The sequence below is a fragment of the Ptychodera flava genome, chromosome 22 (assembly GCF_041260155.1).
Source record: "Ptychodera flava strain L36383 chromosome 22, AS_Pfla_20210202, whole genome shotgun sequence".
In the NCBI taxonomy this organism is placed as follows: domain Eukaryota; kingdom Metazoa; phylum Hemichordata; class Enteropneusta; family Ptychoderidae; genus Ptychodera; species Ptychodera flava.
In genome coordinates, this window is record NC_091949.1 from 32,979,188 (window position 1) to 32,994,683 (window position 15,496).

Below are 15,496 nucleotides of genomic sequence, written 5' to 3' on the forward strand. Positions count from 1 at the left end.
CAAGTGAGCCAAGTAATGAAGCATTTATGTCAAGAAAATGAAGCTGCGAAAATAATGTCTATGAAAAACGAGAAATTCTAACATTTTCCTGATAAGACTGGGAATAAATCAATGATTGAAAGAAGAAATGTACCCGATCCCGTTATGTTGAAAATCCAGCGAAAAAGAGATCGGCAGACATTTGATCAAGTTCTTCATGAAGTTGGTGCCTAGGATATCCGTATATTGTTTTGCGGTGGTGTTGAACATATATGTAACCATAGACCCTCGAGAAACTCGAGGGTCTATGATGTAACACGCGTATTTTGCTTGAAATCGCTTTTTTTAAAAGAATAATTCATTTCCATATATTTGTTAGTTCAAAATTAGAATATTTGTTGGTTCACCTTTTAGTATGACAAACTGATGTAAGTTAGGTGAGAAAGCAGTGTAATTTTATTAAAAATTATGAAAATTACACAGTCTTCCGGCCCCTTTCCCTCGTCTATAACATTTCAAACACTTCAACTCCACATGGCTGGGTCAAATGTTGAGAAATTTCACAATATGTTCTAAAAATACTGTATAACACAATAGCAATTTTGTTAGGTAGTAAAGTTCTTTTATTTTGAATAAGAGGCATCTCAATTTTGTTTATCATAATTTTAATCTCTTTTTTGAATGTAAGTCTTTCAACCTGTGCCATTTAAGAATGAGAATAAAAAACTTCCAAACAAAATTGTTGGTTTAATGTAAATATACTCTAGTTTCAAATGAGATATTAAATTTCATTAAGTAGTATCAAGTTTTTGACTAAAATGAATGTCTGTCAATAATAGCAAAATTGAGGTTCTACCCCCAAAAATGTACCCCCTTCATCTTTCGAGTAAACTGTTTCTGCCCAACTAAATTTGAGATTGTCTGTTTTTAGCAAATATATAGTATGATGGGGTTTCGTGTAATCTCTGATAATAAATATTGCTTTGAAAAAAGTGTGTTGGTTATGTGCTACGCCATCCTAAAAATTGTCTTTTGTCAGGGCATTAGACAATACCTATTGTCAATTGTTGTCTTTTTCAAAAACAAGAACCGTTACTATTGAAATAAACGTCACACGTAAGCGATGAGAATTTTTTTTTCGGCAATATTAACAGCTTTATCAGTCACATATTCACATAATTTACATATTCACATAAAAATCATATCATAAGTTCTAGATGAGTCCCTGCGATGTGAAAATGCAATTTAAAACGATGAACGATAAGATTTTTTTCACCATTCTCCTCTTCAAAGATCTAGATCTCTTTTCACTTTTATTTCTGTGAGACAGGTTAGCCCAGGGAACTGTATATTTGTACCTGTGGTGATATATCTATTTGAAGCTTCCTCCACGAACACTTTAGTAGTGAAGAAATACAATGACTAACTGACTCTGAACTGACACCCTATAGGGAGTGTTAAAACACGGTTCCTGGCTCACACTAACACGTAAAGAGCTTCATTAAAAACTAATTTTAGCTGATACGTCGTGTTTAAGAGCAGGGTGGATTATTTTCGTAATTGACCCCAAGGGCCGTACAAACGAGTGTAGGTCTGTGAAATCCGACTTGCTGAATATGTTTTACACCTCACTCGATTCCAGTAGGTTTCGTTGACCTTATTTCTGCCCGAAGTTGTCAGTATCGTGCGTTCCTGCAAACAAATTGCTCACGACATGTTGTTAATCATCTGTTACCCGGCGTTCCTCTCTGTCTGGTTAGCCTATCTCGCAGAACAATAAAAATGAAACGACACGACGTAAAAATCGAAAGTTTCAATAAAATAGGCACATTTCGAATGAATGTCGATAGACAGCTTATGCTTTCCATCTTCGAATAACTTCACCACGGTACGTCTACGAATTTTTGTTGTGCGCGATGGCTGCTTTCGGGGAGGTGCTTATATATTCGTTAGTCACTGTAACACGACGTAAAGTTTTGAGTCTTGGATGGGATGAATTCGCACGACAACACTTCTCCAAAATATCTTGAAGCGCGATTTGCTGATATGTCGAGTAAACCACGTTTAGCGCCAGCAGCTTTGAAATGGGGGTATAGGCCTAGGTTACGTGCGACAAACATTGGTATTCTATATAAGGCTTCTTATCCTTCTCTTCGTCAATCTCTGCATTTGTGTCAATGTGTCTTGTAAATCCTTGATTTGGTACCAAAGTAATGTTACGGACTGATAGACCTACAAAGTAATAGAATAATCAACAAGGGTACAATGCGACCTGGCGATGAAAGTAAACAATGTATTTTGAATCGTCATATCAAATTTTCTGTCATCACATACTTGTTTATTCGTATTAGCGATACGAAAGCTATTATATAAGTCACAAACACACGGGTGCGGTTTTCATTCAACATATCGCTCTTACACGCATGATTAAAGTGTCCGCATAATCGTGTTCCCGGCTGAAAACAGCCCTTCATCATCAAAGCATTAATCAAGATAGGGGAATTATAGGAAGTGTTTTGACCTTTCCAAGCATTTATAGTTTGTACAAGAAGTAATTTATAGAGAGGAAAACATCGGATATAGTTAAAACTTCATTTGGGTTTAGCTTATAAAGTGAGCCCATGTAAGCCGTAATATTTATCAGTCGTTTCAAGCCACAACTTGTTCAATTGTCAACAGATTCATTTTCCCGGAAAAATTTACTTCGGAGACACCTTCGGCCCCGACAGATAATGTTAAATTCCTAGACGTCTTTATACTGTGGCCCTCAGACGCTAGACATTCCTATAACAGTTATGTTTGAATATAAGTTATCGACAGGTACACAAAAAACAATCACAATCATACCCATCCATAATCCAATAACACCAGGTCAAATTCGTAATACTATTATTGTAAACATAGACACAAAACAGCACAGAACAGACAGTAAATCACCGGTACACACAACAAAGTCAAATTTGTGGATAAAAGCTGTTGGGCCTCTGGCTTAAAGACCAAGAAGTGATGTCAGGTGTTTCGAAAATATAAGCGCATCCTGCCCCACATGTGGCACCCGCCATATATCAATCTATAAGTCAGATAGGTAGTGGTCACTAACTAAGGCCTAATGTCACCAACGCCATCAGCGATCATTTGTCGAAGAGAGATATCTACCAGCTTGTGATACCTACCAAGAAAGCGTTTGAATGTAGAGACAAGTCTTTCTCTAGTGTAACCTTGATTTACAAGTATGGTAAAATGACAAAATCTACTCAGCCACAGAAGAAAAAACACTTTCTTCAATCATCGATTAAAGTATCTAATTCAAAATCGCTGCACCAAACAGTTTGCGTTACTCAAACATACTGAACTCATAAAGGGGGTATTAGTTTCCATATTTCATACACACCATGATAATTAAAGTATCTTTCAATCTGATTTGTCTGTCTGACGGGTAGCTTTGAAAGACGGAATTTATGTTTTTCTACTCATCGCAGGAGACATTGGCAAAGTATGATTACGAAGTGATAAAATAAATAATTGCATCATTAGATTCAACGTTACTATGATGGATATTGTGACTGTTCAATCTTGTTGAAATAGGCCGGGGATAGTATTACATCCTATGCAGTCATCCAAATGATCTGAGAAAGGTCATGCAGAGTTACCTCCATGTAGTATAAATGTTTAACAGCACATCGATCTCGCGAGATTTGTGTGCTGTGTGACATTCTATAGTATCGGTATTGCCTTTTCTTAAAATTTGGTGACAAGGTATAATGCACCTCAGCGGAACGTGTTTCGGAATTTTTTACAATACTTTTCTGACGGTCAATTTTTGAAATGCCCTTTCTAGTCGCTGGTAAAATAGACTCATGTGAAGCCTGTTGAATAAAGGATCTTTTAACCATCAGGTTTTATTTGAAAATCGAAAATCTATGTTTCACCATGCAGTTAACGCAGGCTGTAACGGCTATCTTGAAGATCAAATATTGATATATAATAGGTAATGTGTTTTTCTTATCAAAGATTTGTACTAGACGAAAGGTTGAGCAAAAGTTAAAACAATCTTCGTTTCGAGGCGTGTGCTATCTGTGCTGATCACATCATCGCGTGCATCATTTGGATTTTGTCTGTTTAGCCATAGCTTTACAAAGGCTGTTTCAAGCTGAATTTCACGACACTTTAGTACAATTGAAAACAATAAGTGCATTAAGATAAAACTGTTTCAGACATTATTTCGAGTTGACCATCATCTCCATGTACATGTCGATCGAATAAGAAGTAGAGTATTTCATTGTGACGGTCGTGACACTTCATTATTTTTTTTTCTACTAAAAGTTTCGAAAACAAAAATGTTTGTTCGGCATAATAAAATTAATAACACATGATAGAGCGGGTAAGATCAACCAAGATTTGAGGCCTGCCCTCTGGCAAGTGCTCATGGCGGTAATTATACCCTCGCCTTCGACACGGGTATTGTCAATGTTACCGTCATGAGTAACATCTCGTGGGCAGGCAATAAATCGTGATCTTACCAGCGCTATCATGCGTTATTATTTAAATATTCATATAATATGTAACAAAAAAGTAAATCTTTTGAATTTGAAACCTTGATTTCTGATCATAATATGTAGTGGAAGCATTTTGGAGGTTAAAGACCCCTCCCAACGATATTGCCAAAGGTCTTTGTTCCTCGTGGTTTTTAATAATGAGTGTGAAAACATGGTTGAAAATGATAATCTCGTATATTACTTTCTAAACAAAAACAACAACGACGACGACGACGACAATAATAATAACAACAGCATAAATAAATAAATAAATAAATAAATAAATAAATAAATAAATAAATAAATAAATAAATAAATAAATAAATAAATAAATAAATAAATAAATAAATAAATACATCAACCAGTGTGACGGTATTTTAGAATAAACTACAGGCATCTTAGGCCTGATTAGTTTTATCCTAAAACATAACTCCAAACAAATTGGAAGTCGAGTCAATGTGTTTGAAATAATTCAATTCTACATCAGTTCCGTTAGCTGGTGAGATGACAGCAGATTACTGTGTGTTAGAGCACCACGGCTTATTACCTTTGTGGTGATTATTAAGGCATACCAACGTATCATGGTTTATCAACAATCAATGTACAACTCTGCTGGCTATTCATCAAACCATGAATAGATCCGTCACAGAATCATCGAGGCATGACGACATATTGATCTTTACTGAGCGAAATCTGTGCTCCAAGAGATAAAGAGGATCAGTCCATACCGCAGTCTCCCTGATCCTTGTTATTTTAGTACAAATTTCACTATTTTATCGTCTCGCAATTCTTTGTGATCCTAAAATATGTATGATTACCGATGTTTTAGCCAGTCTTCTGTGGTTCCCTTGTCAAGAACACTGTGAAGACATATGAGTGATTCCTAAGTCCGCGTACCATTCTGGGTAATGTAAACACATTCTCTGATAAATTATTAAATTCGTACGAAATCCCCCAAAAATAAAGTACTGTCATAATCTATCGAGCGTTTGGTTAAAACTGCGGCACATGTGAGAATCATTAAATAAGTTGATTATAGAGATCAAAAGTACAAGGGCTTCTGTATTGTTGAAACGGTAAAATGCCTTATTCCTGCCTTGTTTTGTCTTACATGCTTTCAATCTGATTAAAATCTGATGTAGAGCACGGCGACGTCTTTACTTACGCGGTATTCTCTGGCTGTAGCCTCTCACTACAAGAAAATGTCGCGTACGCATAAGTAGACGTCGCCGTACCCTACATCTGATTTGTGAAAGGACCGTGTTTTGCAGCACAGCAGAATTCTTATGATATTTGAAAGGTAAATTTCACATATATGTAGTGTCTGCTTAGGAGGATTATCAGCAGAATGTGTCGTGTATCCTTTGGAGTGCTATAATTTTTCCCATCTAAATTTGAGCGTAACATTTTACCAATTTTTATGGATTTATTTGTAATTATTTTGATAATTATGGACCAAAGAGACATAACTTTTTATTTGCTACAGATTTTTATCAAAATTTTAATTATAACGATTATCTTTTGGTTGCAATCTTAACATGGAAATTCTCCTGTGGTCATATTTTGGTACATCTATGTATTTATTTACATAATTTTATTACATCTCAACAGTCTTTGCGTCTTCCATCGTCACAGTGATTGATTTTAAATCTGTTCAAACGATTTTCTTTCATTTTAATCTTAGCTGTGATATGCCTCTCCGTAAGAAAAGTCTTTGAAATGCAGTCTGTTGATAATTATAGCGCCATCTGACTGAACCTATTCATTGATAATTTATTTGGGCCTGGTACCTAAAGACTGATAAAAAGAGGGCGCATTAATTTCTTAAGGGACGACGGAGATGTTCACCTGAGTGTAGACAGGTTTGAAGGAAAATTCACCCACTCGTTTCACGATGATTTCATAGTAGTTACGATCAGGAATAGCTTACTGACTTAATGATTCTCCCTCAAGAGTGGATTTTGGACGAGGTTCACTTTCATATCCCAGAGGAAGGCGAAAGTTGAAAGTCAGTTGATGTTTACTGAAGATGACGGCGATATAATTTATCCTAAGCCTCTTGATATATCTCAGTAATAGTCTCGAGGAACTACTTACATTGTTTAAGTCATGTATTGTGATAAGCTACGCTATCAAATCATGAATTAAATTTCGCACTACAGATAAACATGTTCTTGATCATTTTCTTTCAGAGTCTATTGTTAACCCTTTGAGAGCTGTGAGTGTTCTCACCAAAATTTAAGTGCAACATTTTTACCAATCTGTATGAATTTTTATGTAATTTTTTGATAATTTTGGACTAAATGGACATCACATTTCATTGGCTACAGTTTGTTATCAAATTTTGACAAAAATCTGAAAAAATTGACAGGAGTATATTTTCTTAAGGTTACAAAAATTGACTTTGGCGCTCAAAGGTTTGTCACAAAGTGTTCGGTAACGAATCGTGTTTGAATAACCAAACGTTAATTAAGAGTATAAGAACAGTGATTCCCGCCTAGATTGTTACAGCTTCAAACAAACAATCTAGCACATAGATTTTACAGGGGCATGTAACTCTTAGTGGTTGAAATCGAAATTCTTCACGACGGTTTCACTTACATGAAAAGGCAAAGTCAACCATTGGTGCAGGGAATATTTTTTTTTGCGATTTTTTTTTTCATGTCACCAATATATTTGTACTGTGTTGCCATTCCGCTATCTGATTTCATTACTCTTCATGTGAGTTGCACTTTACGCGTAATTGTAAAAGAAATATTGCACTTTTGAAAATCATTGCCGCACAATCAGAATAAAATATCGAAACAATTGTAAAATCGTGACAGCCTCAAGAATATCTGTTTCCTTCCCAGGGTCTAATTATAGACGCTGTGAAATTTCTTTCTCCTCGTCGAACGGACAAACAAAAATGATCAAAGATACCGACAAGGTTCATTGTGTATTTCAAAAGGTAGAATTAACCTCGCGGACAGATATTCGGACTCTCAAAATTTTACAATTCTGTTTGGTCTATTACTCGTGGAGGCTCCTTTTGGCGCTCTTGGAGTAAGTGCAGTGAAACTCTTGAATATATATATTCAAAGGGATGGCGACCATTTTGAATTTCAAATAAATGTTAGGTAAATGTAAGGTAATTTGCTTCTCTATAACCAAACTTTGCACGACGGCCCAAAAATTTTCATTCTTGGTTTTGAAATACAATGATTAAAAAGTTTGGTTGAGGAAATTTTGAGCAACAGTTTCAATCTATCGTTTCCGAGACGCAAACTACCTGAAGAAATTTTCAAATTTTCAGTTCGATTGAAGATACGATGTTACAATTCGTGTAGAAATGTAACACTGGCATGAACCTACAACAATATATATATATATATATATATAATATATATATATATATATATATATATATATATATATATATATATATATATATATATATATATATATATATATATATATATATATATATATATATATTATATATAATATATATAAAGAAACTGTAGGAATTCAGATGGTCCCCAGTGGAGCGTGGAGTTGGGTGAAGATAGAAGAAACTTGGGTTGACATATACTACCACACCTGGTTGTTAGGTTCCAAACGTATTTATTATACCTCAAACACAACGTTTCGCTCTACATTTAGAGCTTCTTCAGGCGTTTTCTCGAGGTTGTGAGTACGGTCAAAACTGTCTGGACCTACGCCGAGAGCTGGAAATTTCCAGCTCTCGGCGTAGGTCCAGACAGTTTTGAGGTATAATAAATACGTTTGGAACCTAACAACCAGGTGTGGTAGTGTGTGTCAACCCAAGTTTCTTATATTATATATATATATATATATATATATATATATATAATATATATATATATATATTATATATATATATATATATGTCAACCCAAGTTTCTTATATGTATATATATATATATAGATATATATATATATATATATATATATATATATATATATATATATATATATATATATATGCCTATATAAACACCAAAGTCACTGCTTTCTTACCAGAAATTATTTCGCCACAATGTGTAGCGGCAATCGTTACCATTCGATCACTCCTGTAGGGTAAGAATCATGATACATTTACTGATTAAAAACGACCGGTAAGTCTACGAAAATTCAAGTTGGCTCGGAACAGCCCCGTAGCAAAAAATTATGTTCTGTAACAGACTACTGTAAGTTTGTAGCTTACTTCGTGACAGTTGAAAAGTATATTCGTATAAGCTATCTCACATATTGGCTGTGAATTGCTTATTCTGCTGTTCGCTATGTCCTTTTTCAAACTAGTATATTTTCAACATTTAAAAAACTTATAACCTTGATAAAATAAAGCAGGGAGTTACATGGATACTCGGAAATTTGTCATGCGTCCGTGCTTGCAACGATGCTAGCCTACTCGACCCTGTATGACATATTTTATTTATTATTTTATTTAATTTTATTACTCATCCAACATGCGAATCCAATCACAGAATGAGGTACCCACAACCAGCTACCCAATGTAGCAAAGAGGAGTAAAGTGCCTTGCTTAGGGACACAACACCGTGCTGAAGTCTCGAACTCACCATCCTCTGACAGGGAGACTGTTACTCTCGACCTGTACCGGGTCTCGAACTCACCATCCTCCGATAGTGAGTCCGGTACCCTAACCATTGATTTGGGGTAAGCCTTCTTTGCAGTGCAGGCACGTGCTTATGTAATTGTGAATCTTCGTCTTTCGATAGCACTGCTAATGGTGCAGGGAATTATTTGCAGGTTTGACATCATGAAATATTTTGCTCGGTGTTTTAAATAATCCATGTGTGATTGCCGTACAGGCTATTTGAAGCCAATGATTGGTTGACGTCAAAGCAAATATTTTTTCTGTCGCCTTACAATACCCGTGCTTTACAACGTCGACGAATAGATCATTTGAGGTGATATTTTTATGTTTAAATTTATGTACAGCAGAACATTACACAAAATTGAACGTAATTCACCTCACATTGTTCTTACCTCAATTCTTGGCGTCTACGCCGTATGTCATGGAGCGCAAGTTGCCTTGAGGTTAAATGTAAGGCCGTACCGATACCGATCGATGTGTACGGATAACGAAGTCACGTTCCCCTCTGGAAAAGTGGTTCAATATTGCCGCCTAGTTGACGTCACCGTCTATTACGCAGAGCTCAATTGACCATTTTGCGCTACTCGAATTGTCTTCACGAAGGGTATACTCCCACACTGCAAGGATACCTGCATCTTAATTGTAATTAAAACTTGAACGATTTTGTGCCGCCAAGACTCGACAACATGTGCCATGCTAAGATGTCCTGCAATTCGACATCATCTTATCCATCTTAAAGGGAAACAGTCGTCGGAACTGCGCCTGTACGAGTTTCTTGTTTACAAACAATGTATTTCGTGCACGATATCTAGATACACCTCATCATCATAGCTGCAACATTTATATTATACGACGTAGATTATGACAGACATTATTTTCATCAATTACCATCGTACCTTAAATACAGTGTTTACATTGGTCGTATGGGTCCCATAGGACCTTTGAGCGCAGTCCCGACGACTGTATCCCTTTAAAGGGAACAAAACGAAAGCGAGGGAAAAAAAGGGATTGGACATAAGAAAGGGAAAAGGTTAACTGGATTTTTGTATTTTTCAGCGGACAATAGCGCGAACTAATTAACGTGACGACATCAAGGAAAGAAACCAAGTTCACTCTCAATTCAAAGGGCCTCTCCAATGATTCGTTTCCAGGACTACCAAACTATATCTACTACACGTGACGTCATCATTGCCTAAAGACTAATGCAATATTATTAAATATGCCTGTCTGTCTCTATTTCTGTCTGCTATCAGTCCATCTGTTTGTGTAACCTTTTATTCTTTCGTCCGTCTGTCTCTGTCTATACACTCATTCTTGTGTTTTACTCTCCTTGTCCGCGATTATTAGGATTACTATTAAAAGTGGCGCGCCTATTCTATTCACTTTTAGTAATATATGTCGGTGAAAGGTCAAATAGAATCAATCGGACACAGCGTGTATAATGATAAATTGCTAAAAACTACGATAGGTAGTTGTTGCTAACAACCCACTTGGTGTCAGTTTATCCGACTAACCAGTACAGTAAACTTGTCCACTAGCAGCTTTGCGTGAGCTTTTTGTTTGCATTTTGCTCATGTTTTCGCGGTATAGTTACCGGCTGGCGGTCACTACATTGTAGCGCCCTCATGTGTACCACTTCACGCGTGACATACTTTGCTGAAGTTCATTCCTCGAATTTATTCGGAAAAAAGATTTAGGATCCCTCAGATTTGGGGTAAGTCTATCCGTATGAAGAATCCCTAAGAGCGTGCACAGACCCTGTCTGCATCATAATTTAAGATGAAATCAACCGCGTTCACCTTATTTGATTACAGTGCGTCATGAGACAGTTACACCATTAAGTTATATCATGCGAATAAAATTACAACATCTGTGTAGTCGATGAGTCCTCGGAGTTTCATCGATGGATAAGATCGTTCCAAAGTGGAAGAGGAGGCTACAAAGTCAGGCGGCGGTAATATGAGAACCAGAAATTACATCAGTTCAGACATAACCTGTCTGATAATCTTGCCAGGGAGGTTAGCCGATATGTATTCGTGATTTACTTATGATAGATAAAATTGTATCACCGCTTCTACGCCAATTATTGTCTCACAAACCTGACTGTATGTGTGCAAGAAAGTTCCAGGGGTTTGACATTTTAGAGAATGATTAAAATGAACCACCGAGGAAGCTGTTTCTATGCGGCAAGACTTAGCTTTGCTGAAGCCGTTGCACCATTTGCCGGTAATCATTGACTAAACATAATTGGGAAAATTGGTCGTGACGTAATTGTTGCCACCTGTCTGACCTTTCAGAGAGGCACCGCATTTAACCGCATATCCGTAGGAGAGTTTCATGCTGCAAAAAGCGATTTGAAGGCGAATCTCTGATTACAACATCGAATGAGCTTCGTTAGTACTGCTTCAAGTGATCTGCGCTCAAAGTCTGACTTTTCAATTGCGGAGTAGTTGACAAGATCCCAGTCTTACGTCATTGATAGGCGATTTGAAAAGTAATCTTCTGTGTCTGTGTGAGTTGATGAAACCACGGTCCCTCCGCAAAACGTGTTCTTCGCGATTAATTTGAACACTGTTATACTGAGTCCTGCCAGGACACTCTATGAAATGCGTTATGCACGAATTCCATGTTTGAAAGATTTGCGTATTGCTGTATAGTCTACTTCTCTTCGCCGAGACCGAAGACCGCTCTTTCAAAAATACAAATCGAGTCCAAGGAATACTTTACGCGCACACTTTCGTTTTTACCTTATTTTTGATTCATTGGCGAAAATGTAAACATGACAGGATATCGACTTGTATTGGTACTTCTGTTGAACCAAGCTGGAAGATTTGAATGAAAAATCGTCATTTAAAAGGATGAACCACCGACTCCCGGCAATACTACTGCCAATTCCAAGGCCCTTCCTTCGTAAAGTACAACGTGCCAGCTCTTGTACAGTGTAATGCGCCAGTTCCCATCTTTTCCTCAACGCTTGCATTCACCCCACGGCTGGATGAACGTCCGGCAAAATATACGAACAAGACTGACTCACACAAGGGGATATTTTGTACATCATTCGTTGAGTTCACACATTGCTTGGGTTTCATTTATCATGTTCGTTTCATTGCTTGCAAACATCGTATTTCGCAGCTTCGCCTCTTTTTTAAACTTTTAGAAAATATGTAAAAAAATCAAAACATTTCCTTATTTCCATTCACGCAGAAATTTAAGTATTTCTATACAATGATTTGTGATTACATTCTGTTCAGGAATTCCTACAAAATATTGCATTGTGATAAAATTGCGATATTGCCAGAGCTAACCCAGTAAACAAAACTGACATAGTGTTCATGTACACCGAGTCCTGCTGATGAATAGCCGATATGTTCTGGGAAGGGATCTACAGAGAACCCTATTTTGTCTAATTCTTTTTTTGTTGTTCAATTTGTCTAATTCCATAAAACATGATGACGTTCAATACTAGAAAAAACTTAATTACATAAAAATTAAAGCCCAAAGTCCCTGAAGCTACTATAGACATGGATACAAAATTAAGTATTTCCTTACTGTATGAAATTATCTCACTAGGTCATCCTACGGACAAGTAAACTAAATATTAAAGCTGTCTGACCAGCGGTTTTGAAAGAACAAGCAACTCAACAGTTGACAGAGCTCTGTTGAGTTATGTAGAGAATAACCTTTTGTGACACATGTATTGATGAAGAAGGTGGATATCTTTGATTAACATTGTGAGTTCTGTTTAATAAGTTGAGACTGCATGTACATACTCAGAGAAAGCACACTGAAGAGACAAAGGTTTGAAACTTAAGAAGTTCAAGGTCATCAAAAGCATTATAAGGAATCATGTTACACTTTCATTGCACTGTTTACACAGATTGCATAATTGCTATAAATAGCACATGAGGAATCTTTATACAGCCCAGCTTTACCATAAAAACCCTATCACTTTGACCACTCTTTTAATTGACCACTCTATTTTTTTCCTCAAAAAGTAATTTTATTTTATCCTTACCAAGTCAACCATAATGGAAATTAGAACTTTCTCTATCTCTATATATCTCTATCTCTATCTCTATTGACTATTTTGAGCAATTTCTTTTAGATAACATACAGGGCACAATAAATGACGGTTCAGAATATGTCAAAGTTGGGATTCAGGAAAGTTGCCTTTACATGTTTTAATCCTCCAAGATGGTAAGCATTTCACTATGAACTGTCAAAAAAAGTTGAACTTTCTGATAATTCTACACTAAAATTATTTTGGCTTTGATGATTTCCTAATTAATTCAATTATTTAAAATCATATTAATTATTTTTTTCTGGGTGAATTGATAGGGTTTATACAGTACAAGAATTACATACAATGTAAGTCAAATTTTGACCAAAAATGACAAAAAAATTCCTTAAAAATACAGATTTGCATATTTCATCACAATTTGAACAAGTCTAAGTTGGGTTACCCCTAGGGACCTGTATACCAAATAACAAAGCTGTCTGACCAGCGGTTATGAGAAGAAGATTTTTTACCAAAAACACCTTTTTTGGCATTAATTTGCCTATTTTCAACAATATCAAAAAATTAAAAAAAACAGTTTCTCAAAATTGTATTTTTCATCTACACAACAAATATCAATCAGTAAGTACTGCGGTTCTCAAGATATTTGAGTGGACGGACGCCTCACAAACGGACATACATACATACATACATACATACATACATACATACATACATACATACATACATACATACATACAGACTGACGACGGACGCCGGACGGATACCCATCCCAATAGCTTCTATAGACTATAGTCTATAGTACATAAAAATTAAGCCTTTCAAAGATCAATCTTTCAAACAATACCGGATTGCGTACATATCTCACTTTTGCAAATCCAACTTTGATATGGCCGACTTCTGCTGTATTCGATGTCTTTGACAGCCCGTTGTGTAGTATTATATATATCAATACATATTTTCTTAGATATTCTTTGAATACTTCCTGTTAATCAGAATGGTTTTTTAGCTCACATTTGGTTATACCAATGTGAGTTTATCGTATAAGCTGAAGTCGATGGCGTCTGTATGTATGTGTGTATGTATGTATGTATGTAAAGTATGTCCGTCAACATCAAAAACACGTAAACCGCTGCACATTTCAGCTTGGTATTTGGTGTGTGGATGCATCCTGGGCTATAGATGGGATTTTGTTCAAATGAAGTCTGCATTGCCAAAATTATGCAAATGAGCTCACAAAATGTGAAAATGGTCAAGAATTAATATCTCAAGAACCGCTGTTTTGATTGCTTTGAAAATCTGTGTGCAAGTACCTTAGGTGAACCTTATACAGTTTTATGAATATTGTGAAGATATTCTTAATTTTGTATTTTTACTGAATTTTTTGGTGATTTTTCTCATTTTCAGTAAAAATTATTCTTCTCTGAAACCGCCAGCCCAATCGCTCCCAAATTTGGGTTGGATCTTTGCGAGGGTGTTACGCTTCTAATTTGTTGAAATTATGACAAAATTGGGAAAATTACTATTTTTGAGCAATTTTGTCATTTTTGGTCAAAAAATCTTAAACAGTATTTTCTTTTTAAAACCCCTGGACAGACAGCTTTTGTATTTGGTACACAGACGTACAGAGATGACAATAGTTAGGTATGTGGAAATTGTCCTGAAATATACAAATTTTTATTTTTAAGACAATGTTGTCATTTTTGGTCAAGAAAACTTGTTCTCAAAATTACTTGTTTGATAGCTTTGTAATTTGGTATAAAGTCCTGAGGGATGTTATTAGATAAATTTTCTGCTCAAAGTGTTGGGAAACCCCCAAATTTGTATATTTTAGGTAATTTTCTTAGTTTGTGACCTTAAAGGGCTGGTGAAGAGTAAAACTGAAAATTTTATTGCTTGTTCATTTTGACGACTTAAATGGTCAAAAAAACATCAGCATTGGAATTTTTCAAAACTGCCCTCCCAATTCCGAATAAAGGCCCTAGCGACGCCCTTGGATACGAAGATACAAATCTTCGGTAATCTTCGGCAAATGTCGGGTATGACGTCATCCGAGGACATCGATCGCCGACGCTAGCTATTCACGCCAGTGCTTTTGCACGCATTCTGCAAATCCATTGTGAATAGACATCAAATCAGGTCCAATAATCGTTATCATTCAAGGTAAACTATGAAATTTACCAGGTCCAAAGAACATATAGATGATGACAAAGGCAATGGGGCCATCTTGAACCACGAAATAGTGGTGGTACCAGGTGTCCGGAATGGGTAAGCGTACCCTGCCAGCTAGCCGCACCCGTCAAGATTGACCAAAAGCGACGCTAGCTATTCACGCCAGTGCTT